Below are 20083 nucleotides of genomic sequence, written 5' to 3' on the forward strand. Positions count from 1 at the left end.
GCATGTGAGACGCCGCCTCAGCGTGGCTCAATGAGTGGTGCCATGTCCTCATCCAAGATTCGAACCAACAAAACACTGGGCCGCCTGCAGCAGAGCGCGCAAACTTAACCTCTCGGCCACGGGCCAGCCCCAATTGAGTGGTTTTTTTAGGATTCCATTTTATCTCCTCTTGGCTTATTAGCTAAAATTCTTTGCTCTGTTATTTTGGTGGTTTTGCTATTTTGGTGGTTGTGTTAGGGTTTGGGTTTATAGTATCCATCTTTAACACTATAGGTTTTATACTATACTTCCATTTATCTCCACCCAGCCTTTATGCCGTTATTGTCATGAATTTTACTTTTACATATAAGCCCCACAATACATTGTTGCTATTTGCATTTAATCAGTCAATACTCTTTTAAAGAGACTTAAGACTGTTTAATACTCTTCTAACAAGACTAAGCAATAACTTTTAAAACCTTACATATTTTCTATGTAGTTACAATTTCTAATGTCCTTCATTCCTTGGTGTGGATCTAAATTTCCATCTGGTAGCCTTTTCCTTATGCCTTAAGGGACTTCATTTAAAATTACTGGCAGTGTGGGTCTGCTAGGAATGAATTCTTTCAGCTTTTGTATGTCTGAAAATGTCTTTTTGTGCGTGTGCCTTTGGTTTCCAAAGGTTTTTGCTGGGCGTCGAATTCTGGTTGATAGGGGTTTTTTTCTTTTAGTACATTAAAGGTTTGCTCCACTATCTTTTTGCTTACAGTGTTTCCAGTGAGAAATCTGACATCACTCTTATCTTTCTCAATGTACAGAATGTCTTGTTTCCTCTGGTTGATTTTAAGGTTTTCTCTTTGTAACTGATTTTGAGCAACTTGATTACAACGTGCCTTGGCGTAATTCTTAGTTTCTTGTGCTTGGAGTTTGTTGGGCTTCTTGGGTCTGAGTTTATAGTTTTCATTGTGCTTGGAAAATTTGGGGCCATTATTTCTTGAAATATTTCTTCCAGCCCTTCCTTCTCCCTTTCTGCTCTCTTTCCGAGATGCCAGTTGCTCTCTCATTAAGCCATTTGAAGTTGGTAAATCTAACCTTTCTTCTTCCTTTATAGGACTTACATTTAATGGACACTGACAGTTCTCTCTCAATCCTCTCACTGTCCTAACTTTTGAGTTATATATTCCATTTCTTCAGTCCCTTTTCCTTTGAGTTCTCCAAACAGGTTTTCCATGTTACTGTTTTGTCTTCGGCTGTATAATTTTGCTGTAACTGTGAACTATTAAGTTCCTTTAAACATTATATCTTCAAACCAATTATTTCCACTTTGCTCTTTTTTAATTACCACTTGAATCTGTCTTATGTTGCAATGTCTTATTTATCTTCTAGGAAATATTACTCATGTATATTTCAAACTATTCCTCTGCATCCATACATTTTCTAATCCTTTTAGTGGCATCTCAAGGTCTAGACTGATAAAGGTAACAGAAACCCACACTAGCTCTCCATCTTATCAATGGTAGGATATTTTTGTATTTATTAATCTATCTATAATATTTTGTATATTCTACAGAAATACTCAAAATTAAATGTTTCCTAGCAATTAACCAATTTTTATTTAGATTTCTTTATTACCAAAAGAATGAATACTAGACCTTTTGATCAACTATGGGGTCCTAAGTTTGATAGAGTCTAGGGTTATTGAGATACTAGAAAATGATGTCCTCATGCAATACAAGAACTTACTGGAGTGGGGTGTGCCTATATATCAAAAATAGAGACTTCCTTTCATTTCTAAGAATCTGTGACTAGAATGCATTTCAACAAATTAAGAAAGATGTATATATATATAAGATTATTCTTAGTGTTCTTAGCAATAACAAAAAGAAATACAATTCCGATATCCAAATAGAGCACTGGCCCAATCAATAATGACCCTGTCCTATAGTAAAATGTTAAATATTGGTGAAATTGATAAACCAGGTTTATATTTACTCAAAGATCCCTAATTTTGTTGTTTAAAGGAAAACATTGAAAGTATAATCACTTTCACAAATTGCTTTATCTATACAGCGATACTTAAAGGACCTTAATGAAAATAAAACTTTAATCCCTGCTTAGAATTCCATGGGATTCTTTTTAGAATCTTTAAGCTTTTCTGTTTTGGTAATTAAAATTTCAGCATCATTTTTTACAGTCACAAATATATGTACTTCAAAGGTTAAAGAAAGTTTTCATTGGCCACATGTGGATCACTGAAATTATTCCTATACTTGAACACTTTTGGCTCATTCCTCCGCCCCCATAAACACCTTTCTCATCCTACCCCTCTGAAGTCCGTAGTCACTGAGTCCTTCCCTCCCCCACCCCATTTACTAATTATCTTGGTGTTTGTTGCGATGCCTGGATTTAATTTTATTTTTCTCGTATTGTTTTCCTAATAGCATGTCAACCAACACTGGTGAATTATCATGCCCTTAATGAATCCGTGAATGCCTTCAGACAAAGCTCTCACCACACTCCATATCGCAAACGTAGCGCTTTTGTCCCGCGTTATGAATGCGACGACTGCAGCATGGTTTTTAGCCATATCTCACAACTGACTAGACATCAGAGAATTCACAAGGTGGAGAGAGCCCACAAATACAGTGGAAATGCAAAGGCCTTTAGGCATTGCTCATCGTTTACAATACTCCAAAGAATTTGTATTCTAGAGAAACACTTTGAATGTACCCAATGCGGCAAAACCTTTAACAAAGCTTCAAAGTTTATCCAACATCAGAGCACACACAGTGAACTGAAACCATACAAATGTAGTGTGTGCCAGAAGGCCTTTAGGTTTCTCTCATCCTTTAATACCCATCAGAGGTTTCATGTCGCCAAGAGACCAAACGTGACTCACCATCAAAAAATTCCTACTCAAAAGAAACTCTTTGTCTGTACGTTTTGTAGAAGGGCCTTTCACAGTTTCTCAGAAAAAATTCAACACCAAAAAATTCATATGAGAAAGAAACATTATATATGTAATTACTGCAAAAAGCACTTCAATCCATACTCACAATTTATCCTACATCAAAGAGTTCATACTGGAGAGAGACCTTACAAATGTAATGATTGTGAAAAATCCTTTAAGAGTAGCTCAAATCTTAATAAACATCAGAAAATTCATACTGGAGAGAAGCCCTTTTCATGTAAGGAATGTAAAAAGACCTTTACCCAGCTCATAGATCTTAATCGCCATCAACACATCCATACTGGAGAGAAACCTTACATATGTAGTAATTGTAAAAAGACCTTTGTCCGTTTCTCAGATCTAACCCGGCATCGAAGAACTCATACTGGAGAGAGACCCTACCAGTGTAACATTTGTGAAAAAACCTTTAAACATCAGTCAAACGTTATTAAACATCGGAAACTTCATTCTGAAGAGAGGCCCTTCGCATGTAACGAATGTGAGAAGACCTTTCGCTTTCGCTCAGACCTTAAACGACATGAAAAAATTCATACTAAAGAGAAACCCTATAAATGTGATGAATGTCAAAAGCTTTTTAACAATAACTCAAATCTTAATAAACACAAGAAAATCCATACTGGAGAGAAACCCTTTGTATGTAATCAATGTGGGAAAGCTTTTAGCCTAAAGTCAAAACTTGCTCGACATCAGAAAACTCATGATAAAAAGAAACCCTAAAAATACCGAAGTTACAGAAAGGCATTTAGAAATCATTTATCTTTTACTAGAAATTGGAAATTTAAACCAAAGGGACCAATGTGGAAAGGTTTTTAGACAAAGCCCAATTGTTCTGCATGAATTCATCCTGTATGGAATATTTTAGAGAGAGAAATAACACCAATGTTGAAGAAACAAGGAGATGTGATCAGAAGTGTACTTTCTATATTGCATCGACTTGATTCTTTGAGGAAAATGGCTAAACATGTTTAACCAAAACTTGACATAAGGTAGTTCCTGTGGCGAGAAGTAGACTAAGGGGCAGCTGGAAGGAGGTAGTGAACAGAACATTTTCCTTTGCTGTTTGCTCATAGTCTACCTTCACTGGATGAATAAAGTCATGTTTGGTAGAGGTGCCTCTCTAAAGGTGGGAACTCTCTAAAGATGTGAGGAGAAGATGCAACCCTCATCTAACCACAGGTGAGGAAAAGAAAAGCCAGCTCCTTGGGATTAGAACTATCAGAGAAGAAGAAACTTTGCCAGTGAACAATGAAAAGCAAAAAGCTGATCATGATTCGAAAAACTAAAGGATAAAGAGTTAAAAGAGTAGACACGAGAAATCCACAGGTCACAGGTTGGTGGGTGATAAGATGGTTTCCACCGCCTTGTCTAAATGGTATAATTCTGAGACACCAGCCTCCCTGAATAGTTCGCACCATTTGCACATGTTATCTAGAGAGCCAAGAAGTGATGGATAGATGGCAACGATTCTAGGACTTAATTTAGAAAATGGAGAATCCATTACTTACAGTGTTTTACTTGAAATAAGTTGATTTTCCATATGTTGTAATCAATAAATGCTAAGTTTTCTAGTATATGCTAACACTGGTGTGTAATGTTGAATATATTTGGGCCTTGTGTCAGAAATCGACACTTTCCTGACTCCGTCTCCATAATCATTGGTGGCAGCTTAGCCCTGATCAGCCAAGTCAGACAAGCCCGGTCTAACAAGTCTCTTTAGGACTGGCCTCGATCCATAGAAAGTGATGGGAAGACAACATTTGGTTTCTTCTTTGGGGTCAATCAGCTTCTTTCTCGGCTGTCCCGAATATTACAGTGGCTGACATGGAGCTAAATTGTTGTACAATCAACAGATGTGGTCCATCCTTGTCTGCTTCATTCCTTATGTGTTTTTATCCTTAAGAAAAGGTCACTTTTTGCAAATCACAGACACATTATAGTCTTATAGGTTTCAAGTTATATACAAGCTGAAAATGTAATTGAAATAAATTTTTTATTTTTAAAGATTGGCAACAGTTGTTAGCTCAGGTGCCAATCTTTTTTTTTTTTTTGGTTCTGTTTTTTCTCTCCAAATGCCCCCAATACATAGTTGTATATTTTAGTTGTGGGTCCTTCTAGTTGTGGCATGTGGGAGGCCACCTCAGCATGGCCTGATGAGCGGTGCCACGTCCGTGCCCAGGATCCGAACCGGCGAAACCCTGGGCCACTGAAGCGGAGCACGCGAATTTAACCACTCAGCCATGGGGCCGGCCCCTGAAATAAATTTAAAAATGAATACAAAAGAAAGACGTTATCAATACAACTCTGGAAATGGAAAAGGTTATTGGGATAAAGAGATAATTGTGCACTGGGCCCCTTACCTCTAATTTCTGTCCTTAAAATACTGGGTTAGAGTAAAATTAAACGAAGTCTTTTATGTTTCATATGTCTTAAGAATTTACAATATGGCCATCAGGATCAAACTACCAATTCTAAAGTCTATATTATAAAGAAAAGAGAAAAAAAAAACCTTAATAGGACAGACTAGAAGAGCTTGTTCTGAAATGTCAAGTATTCCAAATTTGCCATCAGTAGATTCCTTAGAAACCTAGATCCCAATGAAAATTTCCTAACATATATTCTCCTTTCTATATCTGTTGCCGTGTTTCCTAGGGGCTCTCACTCAGTCTAAGCCGTAAATCTCCAATTATATGAAAAAGAAACGATAGCAATTATGCAAAGTTAGGCTATTTAACACAATCCCATTGAAAAGTTTCAGAAGAAATTTTTTTCTATTTCCAATGAGATTTTAATATTAAAACCACATAAAATATTGACACTGTTTAAGCAAATAAGGGACTTATAGATGATATATAGAGAGAATTGTTTTAACCTTATTAAAGATTAAATTATCTCTGTGAAGACAATTCAACTTCCATAGAATACAAAATTGGAGAAAGCGCACAGCATACTGTAATCTATATACACCATGTAAACGAGCCTAGATATTTGCATGAAACCAGTGGCTGCCTATAGATTTATTGGTGAGGGGTCTAAAACAAAATTTGCATAGTTTTAAACTATATTACCGCGGGGCGCAAGAGCATTGACATACTCCCTCCACAGTCAGGGAACCTATTGGAGGACTCTGCCGGTTACTAATTCCGTCTCTACCACACATTCTAGGACTGAGGAAACGACCACAGGATGGGCCTGTGGTTCTACTGGCAGAACCAAGTCCTCCATGTGATGGACTCAGGCTCAGACTCCATCTGTCTCCTGACCTTCATAAATCCCCACTCTGCCCGTGGGCCGTGGCAGTATTTGTGCACTCTAAGAATTAGCATTCTATTGGAGCCAATATCTAATTACCCGTGGATGTGACTCTGAGTATCCCCTCTCCAGGGCACAGTTATGCTGGTGAACGAGCACAGCTCCCTCTGGGAAGGAGTGGAGGAGGATTCACGCTGCGCTCCGATGGCTACTTTGTAGGGCCTTTATTCAAAGGTCCTTCCTGAAGCCACTTTGGGCCTAAGAATTATGTCTGGAAACTGGGAAAAGTGCTGTGAACTCCTACTATGACCACTCAAGCCAGGCTTCTGTCCAGGAGACCCAGAAATTTTTCACTTATATGTCAAACTGTAGCTCAGAAGGCGGCCCATCTAATTTCATGCTAGAGTGTCCGTGATCAATTAGCCGTCACCACAGGCCAAAATGCCTCTGATTACCACACTGCCCTAAGGAGGGTTATGGTCATTGTGTCCACTTTGTCTCCAAAGTTTAATGCTGACACCTGGCCTCCACCAGGCCATGATCCTATTAGTTCCATTTTGTTTCCTGAGGCCACTTCTAGTACCAATTACAGAATCAGTCCTAGTAGGAAACAGTGCATTCAAGAGGAGAGAAAGGAAATTGAAGAGATTCTTTACAAAAGTGTGGGTAGGTTGGGGGAAACCAACAAGGGATGGTGGAACATTCAGGGCTAGCAATGGGGGAAGCCTTGACCATCCCTAGGCCTGAAGGGGAAATGGGAGTGTGGTGACCTTATAATGTGTCACCTTGGCTTGGCTGAGCCATGTTCCCCAGAATTCCTTTCCCTGTATGTTTCTAGTGAGGGTGGGTCACAAATGACATTTTTGTGTGAAACCTGGAGGGCGGAGGTGAAGCAGTTGTCTCAGTCCGTTTGGGCTGCTATAACAAAATATGACAGACTGGGTACCTTACAAAGCAGGAAACTTATGTCTCACAGTTCTGGAGGCTGGAAGTCCAAGATCACTGCATGAGCATGGTCACACTCTGGTGAAGCCTCGCTTCCTGGTTCAGAGCTGGCACCTTCCCACTGTGTCCTCACATAGAGGAAGGAGCGAGGGATCTCTGTGGGGTCTCTTATGAGAACACTAATTCCAAACCACCTCCCAAAGGCCCCACCTCCTGATACCACCACGTCTTGGGGGGTAGGATTCAACATATGAATTTGGGGGCTCACATTCAGACCACAGCAGCTTTCTGTTTTAACGCTCTGAAAGGCTGCTGTAACTCACACGTTGTTTCTGATCTGCCGGCTCTCCTGGCTGGCACGGTCAGTAGACAGTCTGCAGCCTCCCTACCTTCCCCAGGACACTTCTCCACAGAGCTACTCTGTCATGTCTCTCACCTTTAGCACAAGTGCTTCAAAGAGCTCTTCCTATTTGCTGTTTCCAGCGTGCCTCCTCCCAGAGTTCTTGAAGCCACTCCATTTTTACTGTGGTTAACTATGGTAGCTGGCCTGAGACGGCCCCAGTAATCCCCACCTGCTGGTATTCGTGCCCTTGTGTGGTCCCCTCCCACACGGTGTCAAGGTTGGTCTGCGACCAATGCAATACAGGGACTGTGATAGTTAGGACTTCCAAAGCCAGGGTACGAGGGCTTCCGCTCTGCTCTCTCTCGGATCACTCACTGGCGGATGCCACTGCTATACTGAGGATACTAAAGAAGCCCTGTGGAGACGTCCCCATGATGTGGAACTGGGGTCTCCCGCTAACAGCCACGTGAGAGGGCCACTGTGCCAGTGGACCCCTCAGCCCCCATCAAGGCTTTAAATGACTGCGGCCTTGATCAACATCCTGACTGCAAACTCAGAAAGACTCGGAGCCAAAACCACCGAGCTAAGTCACTTCCAGACTCCTAACCAGAGGAACTGAGGTAATAAATGTTCACTGATGTCTTTAAGTTGCTAAGTTTGGGGGTAATGTGTCGCACAGCAATAACTAATACATTACCCTGTGTTACAGGTTAACTTGTGTCTCTCCGAAATTTAGGTTGAGGTCCTAACCCCCAGCACCTCAGGATGGGACCCTATTTGGAAATACATTGTTGCAGGTGTAATTAGTTGAGATGAGGTCGTGCTGGAGTAGAGTGAGCCCCTAATCCAATGAGTAGGATCTTTATAAAAAGGGGGAAATTGGACACAGACACGCACACAATGAGAACACCATGTGAAGACTGGAGCTACGCTGCCACGAGGCCCGGAGCTCCCAGACGGCAGGAGAGGCCAGGGGCAGATTCCTCCCTGGAGCCTTCACAGGGAGCACAGTCCTGCCACACCTTTTCCTGACTTCCAGCCTTCAGAACTGTGATACAAGAGATTTCTGTTGTTCTAAACTACCCACTTTGTGGTACTTTCTTACGCCAGCCGTAGAAAACTAATTCACCCTGATGTAATATCTTTTTTTTCCCTTTGGCTACTTTGAAGATTTTCTCTTGGTTAAATTGGTTTTCATTTTTAGGGGTCTTGAAATTTTATGTTGATGTGCCTTGTGGTTTTGTTTTTATCCTGCTTGGGGTTCACTGAATTTCCCGGATTTGTGGATTTACATTTTTCATCAGATTTGAAAAAAATTCTTCCCAACACATGGCTTTTCCATCTGTATAATATTACACAAAAACAATAAATAAAAACAATACAGTAACAGGCAGAATCCTGTTTTGCCACATAATCCAAAGCAAGCAGGCAAGCAGAAGGCACAGGGGACAGAGAGCTGCTGGGCAGACCTTTAGCACACAGAAGGAGTGGAGGAAAAAAGCAGTCCACCAGTTTCACTTATAATAAACGATGAATTTTACAAGAACAAGCAAAAAAGTAGTAAAGCTGAGGGATAAATGGAGACAAATTTGATACAAAAATTATTTTTTTAATTCCATCAATAAAGAGTCCAATTTTAAAGTGAAAGATGATAAAATATCATTCACAATAGCAACCAAACCTTTGAAGTGGCTATAAACAAGTTTCCCAGGAAAAAGAGCAAGACTGGTATACACTCACACACATATACATTCATACACGTGTGTATTCACATGTATAAGACATACACACTCACACATACATACATATGTATATCTATGCCAATTTTACCAATTACATAAGCCCACCTCATCTTCCTGGGGCAGAATGCTTAATGTGACAGAGAGGCTGGGAATGAGTTTAGGGGAAAAAAATCTCAGTCATGGAAATCAGGATCTGGAAGGCAATCCTGCCTAACCACATACACACCTATAATGTAATTCTGATTTGTATTACAGAGGCTTTTTTCCTCAGAATTTGATAAGTGAATTCTAAAGAACACTTCTATGAACATGTTTATTAGAAAATACAAAAAAATTTGCAGACTTATTAGTTGACACAATCAAACCACTGGTAGAACACGGGTGAGTGGAAGTGAGGGAACATGAATACCAAGGAGACAAACACGGTCCTGGATTCAAACACCGTCAGAATTCTCATTGCTTCTCTGCATTTTTTTTCCTATTGCAATTGCTGTTTTCTTGACCTGGCTGCTGGAAGCTTCAGCATCCCATATTAGCTATCCTGTCCATCTCCCAACACAAAGGTCTTAGGAAGGGCTTTCACTAGCTTCACTTTATCGAATGCTCATCTGTGGAATACCACTGTGGGACCAGGAGGATGGAGTCCATAGGTGGTCCTCTTAACTGCCACCTCCACAGACACAAGGACTGGAGGCTGTTACTAGAAGACTATGAAGACAGAGTTAAAAGAAAAAACCAACCTGTCTAGCCTGAGAGTTTCAAACACTATTAATTGGGAAATTGTAAATTACTAATTATTGTAGGAACAACTGGTGTTGATTTGGAATGAAATAAGGTTAGATCCTCACACCTGGTAACACAGACTCTCAAGTAACAACGTGGAGAGGAATCAATCAATTTCACTTAAATAATGTTTGTTCCATTATTTTAAAAGGGAGGCACACTTGACATGAATGAATTGTTGAATATTTTCACAGCTCACACTGAATGTTATACCACATTTACTAAACACACTATATTTCTCTCCTGTGTGAGTTCTCTGACGTTATGGTGAGGGTCAATTTATGGCAGGAATATTTCTCACATTAATTACATTTATAAGATTTCACTCCTCTGTGCATATTCATAGGATTTTAGCCTATGAAATTATTGTGTAAATTACTTGTGTAATTGTGTAAATTATTTGAATTGCTGCTTTCTTGGAAGTCACTCCTTATGAGTTTTCTGATGTAAAAGGAAGTTTGATTTGTGGTGAAATGTTTTCTTGCATTTGTTACATTCATAGGGTTTCTGCCCTGTGTGTATTTTCTGATGTTCAGTGAGAGTCCACAGCCGACGATAGGTTTTCCCACATTCTCTACTTTCATAGGGTTTCTCTCCTGTGGGAATTCTCCAGTGTACTCGGAAGGCTGACTTGTGGCAGGAGGATTTCCCACATTCATTACATTCATACGGTTTCTCCCCAGTGTGAGTTCACTGATGTTCGATGAAGGAGAATTTCTGGCAGAAGGTTTTCCCACATTCACCGCACTCATAGGGTCTCTTTCCTGTGTGCGTTCTCTGGTGGTGAGTGAGGGCTGACTTCCGGCAATAGGTTCTCCCACATTCGTTACATTCATATGGTTTCTCCCACATAGTTCTCTGATGTTCAACAAGGTGTGTGTTTTTGCTGTTGGCGTGCCCACATTCACTACACACATAAAGATTCTTTGTGTGCATTCTCTCACATTCATTGTGGTTTGACCTTACAAAGAATGGTCTACCACATTTCTTAAACACATGGTGTTTGGGTCCTGTGTGAGTTCTTTGATGTACAATGAGTGTTGACTTATGGCAGAAAAATTTCCCACATTCACCACACACATAAGATTTCTATCCTCTGTGAGTTATCTGATGTGCAATGAGGGCTGGTTTAGTACATAAAAAATTTTCACACTCACTGCATTCATAGGGTTTCTCTCCTGTATGAGTTCTCCGATGCACACTGAGGGCTGACTGACAGAAGAAGGTTTTCCCACATTCCTGACATTCATTTGGTTTCTCCTCTGTGAGTTCTCTGATGAACAGCAAGGTAAGATTTCTTGCTGGAGGCATTCCTACATTCCTTGCATTCCTAAGGTTTCTCCCCTGGGCGTGACCTGAAATGTTCAGTGAGGGCTGACTTCTGAAAGAAAGTCTTTCCACGTTCATTACACTCACAGGATTTCTCCCCTCTGTGAATATTCTGAAGTACAATGAGGGCTGATCTGACAGTGAAGGTTTTCCCTCATTCACTGCATTCATAGGGTCTCTCTCCAGCGTGAATTCTTTGGTGTCAAGTGAAGTTTGTCTTCACACAGAAGGTTTTCCTACAATCATTACATACGTAGGGTTTCTCCCCTGTATGAATTCTCTGATGTACAATGAGGGTGAACTTCTTAGAAAAGGTTTTCCTACACTCATTACATTCATTTGGCTTCCTCTTCTGTGTAATGAGGACTACCCTTTTGAAGAAGGTTTTCCCACATTTACTATAGTCAAGAGGTTGTTTCAAAGTCTGAATGTTCTGGTACAGCATAAGATCCTCATTTTGACTTCTGGCTTTCCTCATTGGATTATCCTTGTATTTTTTCACTCCAGAATGACTTTTCTCATCCTTAGAGTAGAGTAGTGTTTCCCACCTCCACTGTATTCATCAGGAACCTTTTAAAAATAGCTTTCCTTTGCAAGACTTACTTCTGAATGAGTTTTCAAACTGTTTCCAGGTGGATCATATTTGTAGCATATTTTTCCTGAGGGAACAATATTCAGGCCCTGATTAAATGTTTCCCCAAATACAACAGCTCTCTCTGTAATCAGTGTTCTACTTTTGGAGAAGACAGTGTGCCTCAAATGGCTACCTTGGATTTCCCTGTCCTTCTTTGAGGCACCACTGATGTCTAGGAAGAAGCACAATTAACAATAACCTGTGAGTCTTTACACATTTGCTATGAAATGAGAATTCCTTACAAATGCCTTGTTGTGGGGACTGGACTTCAGGTCCAGCCTCTCAGGATTAAGGACATGTCAAGTGCAAACCTCTCCTACTTGATTTGGGGGAAAACAAAAACCAAAAAATAAAAAGCAAGCTCACCCACACCAGCCTGTTTGACAGGGTGAAAAGAAGAGGAAACGAGAAAGAATACAAGTCCCTTTGACAGAGACAAAGTAAAACAGTCCTAGGGAAGAGTGAGCACAAAGTGTCCTGAAGTGTGGCTGACAGTAGAGAATAAGGGGGACAGGAGTCACGCAGGCCCTTAGAGGACGACAGTGAGACAGTGAGGCGAGGAGAAGGAGACTTCAGACGGACGGCCACCACTACAGAGGAACAAGAGCAGGGGTCAATCTGAAACTCTGGCAGTGTCATGGGAACTCTGGAATTTGCAAAAATCAAAAGGAGAATGTGGGCCGAGCAGGGTAGGGACTACGGTGAGGGTAGTATGACCTGTAGGGCATCTGCATGACCTTGAGAGTGACTGTCTCCTTAAGTTTTGTGCCCGAGGCACCTTGTTTGTGTCACCCTAGTCCCCACCCTAGTGGGGCTGAGAATGGAAAGTGAAACTGAGTGATTTCTCAGTTAAAGGATGGAGAGAAAAACAGAAGGTAACCAGACAGATCACGCAAATCAAGCAAGATTTATTTTTTTAAGATAGATCTATAAAGGTCTGAATATACAACAAGTGTATCATGACAGTGTGGGTGGCAGGTAGGCAACAGAGAATGCCACAGAAATAAAGTCCAAGGTGTGTGAAAGAGGGGCTGGATTCTGGGGACAGATAACTTAGGGGCAAAAATCTTTATAAATTTCAATCAAAGAAGGAGTACATTTATTTGGGAACAATATTTTAAGTATCTCTAGCATGACAGTTAATTGTCCTCAATTACTTCTGAAAGTTTGAAGCCTATAAAAAAAGAGATTCCTGAGAAACATTACACAGATGCCTGCCACAATCACTAACCACCCTGGAGCCCATTTTCTCTGGTTTCCACCTGCTCAGTGATCACTGACAGTTATCACTTACCTGAGTGGTTCCGCCTTGAGAACTCCTCCACTATCCATGGTTCTTCTCCTTGCTCCAATCTGAAGATCACATCTGGTTTGCTAATGTGATGCCCTGTTAATGGGAAGTGATGCAGAACTTGGACCAAGCTCTATGGACGTCAGGGACGCTGAAGCACAAAGAAAGTACAGCTTTAGAAGCTGCGTGATGAAGATGCCCAGCAACAGGTCAGTAAAGCTAGAACAGTGACAGGAACTACAGGGTGGGGGTGGGGGGGCAGTGAGTGTACACACACACACACATCCACTGCCTAAATCATCTTCCTCCCCTGACACTCAAGGTTAAATAATTAAATGCAACATGTGTTTGAGACACAGAGCAGACGCAAGCTCTTGGCAGCTGCCTGTAGTCCTCCAGCATCACATCCCTGTACGGGAGCCTCTGAGTCGGGTCCAGCTGCTGCCACTCGTTCTGGGTGAAGTCCACAGCCAGGTCCTTGAACGAAGGCGATCTCTGAAAGAACACGTTTAATCCAAGGTGAGCAGAAGCCCAGTGTATTCCTGGGGGGGGCACCTCTCCTCCACTCTGGGGACCACTCTGGTGAATAATGGAAATCCATGAAGAGATATTTGTTAGCAAGCACTGAAGTTCTGTAATCAAATGTGTATTTTAGAAGCAATGCTCTAGAGTATAAGGGTCACCAAACTGCAGCCCGTGGGCCACATCCAGCCCCCTGGGAGCCAAAGCTGGCCAGCCCATTCATTTACATATTATCCACACTGTTTTCACGCTATAGCAGCTGTGTTGAGTACATCTGACAGAGACCATATGGCCAGCAAAGCCACAAGTAGTTATTGTCTTGTCCTTTAAAGAAAACGTTTGCTGTCCCCAACTCTAGGAAAATGGGCAATGGTTTAAAGGTCAAATTAGAGGGGAAGGAAACTAGGACAGCACTGTGAGACATGAGCACAGGTGGTTCCAGAGCAGGTGGGAGGGAGGGAATCAATCCCACATGACGGGGAGTGAGAGGAGTTGGCACTGATTGGTCGTGCACAGCAGGTGTCATGTCCAGATTATTCTGCATTATCAGCTGGTAGGATCCTATACTGAGATTAGGAAAACAAAACAAAACAAAACAAGAACTGAGCATAGGAAGCTAACGCATTTCTCTTTATGATGCTGTGCTTGAGTCTGTGGAAGGTACAAGCAGAGACATCGAGCTTGCAGTTGGATATTTGGTTCTGAAGCTCAGAGGACAGAGAAGAGAGAGTGGTGGTCGAAAGTAGTATTGAAGGGGCTGAGTGGATAAGGTTCCACGCAGTCCGCTTCGGTGGCCTGGGGTTCACGGGTTTGAATCCTGGTGTGGACCTACTCTGCTCATCAGTCATGCTGTGGAGGCATCCTACATACAAAGTGGAGGAAGACTGGGAGGGATGTTAGCTCAGGGAGATCTTCCTCAAGCAAAAAAAAAGAAGAGGATTGGCAATGGATGTTAGCTCAGGGCAAATATTCCTCACCAAAAAAAAAAAAAAAGGCAGTATTTGAAGGCATAAATAATGAGGAAGATCTCTACGAACCAATAACCAATATGGAGTGATTTTCAGGCTATATTTAAGTGAAAAAAAGCAAAGTGCAGAAGAATACCTACAGTATGCCAGCTTTTATGGAGGAAAGAAGGGGATATAAGAAAATATGCATGCAACTGCTCATGTGTACAAAAAGAAATACACATAGGATAAACCAGAAACTAATGAAATCAGTGACTTTCAGGGGATAGCAGGGAACAGATGAAAGGATGGAGGATGGGAATCGAGTAGAAGGGCTGGGGGGAAGTGACACTCCTCTAAGTATATCTTTCTACATGGTCTGATTTTTATAACTACAGTAGTGTCACATAACCCCAAACAGACACTTAAAATAACCAGGATGTGGAAGTGGAACCCCAAACAGAATACAAACAGTAACAAACGAACCTAACGACATTAAATTAAACAACATAACTACAGTGAAGGGATGAGGAGGAAAAGCACTGACCCAAGTGCCTGTGGAGAAGAGGCTTCAGCCCACATTCTAAGGCTAACGACAAGAAGAGCTGCGCTCGATACTTGAGCCTGGAGAGTCCTCCTTCATGGGGCGTGTGGACCAGCGATTCTTAAACAACCTCATGTGTCTGCCCAGATGAGCAAAGTAAACACAATGTAGACCCCGAGAGCCTCGTCTCTCCCTGTCAGACGAAGGAGTGACAAAGGAGGAAAAGGGAAGGCCAGAAGGACCCCAACAAAGCAACTGGCCAGTAAAGTGTCAAGGTCACAAGAGACAAAGACAGACTGTTCCAGACCGCAGGAGCCAAGGAGACACGACAACCAATGCAATGTGGCACCCTGGGCGGGATCCCTGGACCAGAAAAGACATCAGTGGGACAATCGGCAAAATATTCCTGAGTAAGATGGATAATAGTATCGTATTAATGATAGTTCCCTGGTTTTGATCAATGTACTATGGTTTTCAAGGGCCAGGGTACGCATACTTTGCGTATGATTTTCCTAATTCTTTTGTAAGTCTACAACTATTTCAGCCTAAAGCAGCAAGAAAAGGAGTGACCTGCCCGCCTCTGCAGATACTTGGGTACCACACACGCCTCAGGACCCCAGATGCTCATCTTTCCTTTCTTCAACCCCCTATACATCTTTATACTGACACACGTTATCAGATAATTTAACCACATTCTTCCTTCTATCATCACTTAACTGTTTCCCACACATAAACTAGAAGTAGTCACATTATCCATATTATTTCCTCCATGAATTACTTCCTCCTAAGAAGCTGTGAGCTTTCTGATGATAAGCAGTTATCTTATAATTATAGGCATAACATTGGACATATCAGGTCTTAATGACTAGAAAGAATGACTGGCAAAAATCTTAGAAAGGGCCAGTGAGAGAGAGAGCCAGACAAGTGGAGCCCTTTACGCACTGAGGCAGACGCAGCCACACTTAATGGCAGAAGGTGCAAAACAAGAGCAGTGGATGTGTTCACTTTGTGAGGGACTGAATGGCGTTTGTAACAAAAGAAAAAGAAAGTCAATTCACCTGGTCACTCAAGGCGACTCTCTAAGCAACTTGGTAAGTGGGACGGTCATCCATTCAGAGCGGAGAATAGTGTCCAGATTCATGCACAAGACCACGCACAAATGACTGATGGGCACCACGAGCAGCACAGGGCAACACACAGCTCAACACAGGAGGTGCCCCCGCCCTTGAAGGCTCACAGTGCTATGTGTGAGGTGGACACGCAGATGACGCCCAGGCCCTTCATGGAACGCAGAGATGGAGACAGCCTGCAACGCTACGCGAGCATGCCGCCCAGCAAACAAAGGTAAAAGGGCAGGAAGATCAATGTGAAGATGAAAGGTGTAGAGTCAAGGGGCAATCAGTGAAAACAGGAGTGTAAAATGTGGGGCATGTTCAGGAAACGAAACGCAAATTACCATCCCCCTGCAGTGGATCTCGGCATGGGTGACACCTTCTGCGAGGGGCATTTTGCACACCTGTGGAGACATTTTTGGTTGTCAAAGTTCTATGGATGCTGTTGGCACTTGATGGAGGGAGAGGTAACAGGGGATGCAAGACATCCCGCAACATGCAGGACAGGCCCATATGGGAAATAGATGTCCCAAGTCTTGGATAGCTTTCTAGTACCCTAAATAGTCCTACAGATGAAAAATTCTGTTTACAATGATCTGAGCCTATTACCTTATTCCATTTTGCATTTTAACACATAGTATTTTTAGACATGTTCTTACGTACTCGAAGTTCTCCTGGGATGCAATATCAGGGACATCAAAGGAACACTGCATTGGGTTTGGATTGGAACTTTAGGGATTTTCACTCTTTTGAAAAATATCACTAATGGCAATGCTGCTCATGGTATTTGAATCATGAAACATCACACCTGTATCAGTGTAAATTCGTAAAAGCAAATTTGTAAAAATTTGTAAAATTTGTAAAACAAAGAGTTACAAGTTAAAACCACAAGGGGAATGAAAAAAAATCAGGCAGAATAATGGGCTAACAATGTAGGTGAGAGGATTCCATAAAAGATATAAAGAAGAAATGATTAGAGAGCTAAGAAGATCATGTGAGTGGTAACAGAAATTATCAGAGGTGCATTTCAAGGAGGTGGTCATACTGTCAAATGCAACAAAGAGGTTAGGAAAGCATGGCTGGTACCCCTTCCCTCCAAGCCACACCCTCACGAATCCTCCAACCCGGTGTCTTTTCCTGTCAAATGGGCACCCTGCCCATTCCCTTCAATTTCAGCTCACATCTTCCATCTGGAGGTTGAACTGAAACTTTGCTGAGCCACAATAATCACCGATCTCTGGAGATGGTGTTATTGCACAGACTTTGCTCACACTGGAGAGGAGCTGGAGAGGAACATTCTGGCCCAGGAACTCTTGGACATGTTCCTTTCAGGGATTTTGCTGCTTCCATGCTGAATTCTAGGGAGAGGGTTCAGTTCAGCAGCGTGCTCTTCCACGTGTGATTGTGATCCTGGGGCTTTTTAGTCCACTGCGAAGTCTCTGTTTCCACCTGGGCCAGGAGCCACACTTCCATTAGCAGAACCTGCACTTGGAGCCCAGGTTCAAGTGCCCGCCGAGCTGGACCTCTTCTAAAATCGGCTCAGGGGTGAGGAGTGAGCCAACAGTGCAGGATGCAGTAAGAGCCTACAAGCTTCCATTATGCCTTGTGATCTAAGGAAAAATAGGTCAAATGGTCTGAATGCCAAAATATATAGCATATTATATATGCTATAGGGCACACATAAGGCAAGTCATTGTGCCAGAGAAAATCCAAGGGGTGTGGGTAAAGGGGACGTATATTACAAAGATCATGAGACTAGGAGTAAAATACACCTCGTTTTAAAACTCAACTCATTCACCAGTGAGTAAATCACTTTAGTTCTCTGCAAATGAGGTTTTTAAATTGTGCTCCAACAAGGGTGGTAATGCCAACTTCACAGCCTGGGTGGGAGAACTGAGCAAGAGATCTAGAAATCGTTGTAACATTGAGAGCAGGGAGTACTTAACGAGGGCGTATTATATTCTGGGCTTGATCTTCAGAGCTATTTCGTTTCACCTCGGAACAACCTGATGAGGTAAATATTATTCCTATGCTCATTTTATAGATGAGGAAAGAGATGAGTCTAAGTAACATGGCCAGGGACGCAGTGCTGTTTCATGGCAGGACCTGAGCTGAATCCAAACATCAAGCTCTTAAAGCTTCATGCAACGCTGCAAACATCTCGGCACCGCGCCCGCCAAATCCTTCACTAAAATCTTTTCCAGTCAAATCTGCACCCTGGCCATTCCCTTCAACTGCAGTTCACATCATTCTTCTAAGTACTTTGCATAAAATAAACAGATGCTAATAATATTTAATTCTCATAATAAATATTTGTTCCCTTCCCTGCTGCCCCCTAGTACTTTTCAGTCCAGCCCGGCAGGTTGCAGATCCGAGCGCATCAGCGAAGCTTCTGGAATCAGATCCACTAGGATGCACAAACCTTTCAACCTCACAGAGCACCTTCTCGGGGCAAAAAGGGCCACGCAGAGAGCCCGCCCTGAGACCTGCAGGTCAGGAGCCCAGCCTTGCCTTCGGGACCATCGCCAACCCACTTCGGGGCTTCCCTCCTGCGGGATGCGGGGAGAGCCCGCGTCCACCCTCCGCGGGCCGAGGTCAGCTCCGCCCAGCCCCACCCCTCCCTCCGGCCCCCGAGGGCTAGGAGCTCCCTACCCGCGGTTCCTCCATCTTGTGGGTGCACCCGCGTCGCTTTCAGGTCACACCACGGGCAAAGGACGCCGAAGCGACACGACGCACAGGCTGCAGGACCCTCCCCCGGAAGGGCCTGGAGAACCGGAAACCGAGCACAGATAGAAAAGTAGGGATGGCACATGCGCAGAAGGGGCCGCGGAGTCGCCCTTCCCAGGATTCCCCGAGGGTCGGCGGATGCCTTTCCGGACTACATTCCCCATGAGGCACCGCGGCCGCGCCGTGAGCGGCGGGCTCTTTCCAAGAGCTTCTGCTTTGATCAGCGAGCTTGGTTCATTGCTTTCAACCATGAAAACAAAAAGAAAAGTTGCATATGAATTTCACCGAAGCCTAGGTTACAGGCCATGAAATGTCCACCAAAATGCTAATGATCCCCAAATCCTGATTTTCTCCTAGACTTCTCTTATGAACACCAGAGCCGTATATGTTACTCTTTCTGCTGATTTTCCCACTCGGTGTCAGAAAAAACAGCGCAGAACAATCCCTAGGAACGTTTTAAATGTGAGACAGCTTTCTGTGTATCTGAGATCTCATAAAGGAGCAATCCGAAGAACATAATCAATACAGTAAAGCTGAAGAACGTCATCAATACAGTAAAGCCTTCACCTGTTTTGGTGAATCCATATAAATATTTTGAATGTATGAAAGTGATGCAGGGTCGGCGAGCCGAAGAGTTGAAAGAAAGATTTCTTGGACTCTCAAGGTCTGGCAGCAGTGCTCTTTTATTTAGAGAATAGTGTGGAATAGCATGGGGACAGGACCCATGGGCAGTAAAGAGCTGCTGTGTGGGGACAGGACCCACAGGCAGGAGGAGATGCTGCTGCTGCTACAAACATGGGTTGAGGGTAGGGCTAAATTTAAGGCATAGGTATGTGAGTTATCTCTTTACAAGACAAGGGAAAGAATATGTAAAAAGAGTTGTTAAAATGGTATCAGTGCCGGTGGGGTCTGGTTATTGGGTGGTCCTATAACTTTTAGATAAGAATCAAACTGCCTTAAGTAAA

At 42.6% G+C, this 20083-nt stretch overlaps 1 long non-coding RNA gene across 2 annotated transcripts; it reads right to left on the reverse strand.

Annotated features, from left to right (window-relative positions):
• Positions 1 to 5166: 5166 nt before the first annotated feature.
• LOC124249084 (uncharacterized) lies at positions 5167 to 19144 on the reverse strand. Of its 2 annotated transcripts, none has more exons than XR_006891241.1 (4): positions 19044 to 19144; positions 17573 to 18001; positions 13270 to 13761; positions 5167 to 5200 (listed from the first exon to the last, which is right to left on the reverse strand). It is a non-coding gene; the product is annotated as an uncharacterized LOC124249084 (long non-coding RNA). The 2 variants fall into 2 exon arrangements; XR_006891240.1 differs by lacking the exon at positions 5167 to 5200 and adding an exon at positions 8833 to 12000.
• Positions 19145 to 20083: the final 939 nt, after the last annotated feature.

This window comes from Equus quagga, chromosome 12 (genome assembly GCF_021613505.1).
Source record: "Equus quagga isolate Etosha38 chromosome 12, UCLA_HA_Equagga_1.0, whole genome shotgun sequence".
NCBI classification, from domain to species: domain Eukaryota; kingdom Metazoa; phylum Chordata; class Mammalia; order Perissodactyla; family Equidae; genus Equus; species Equus quagga.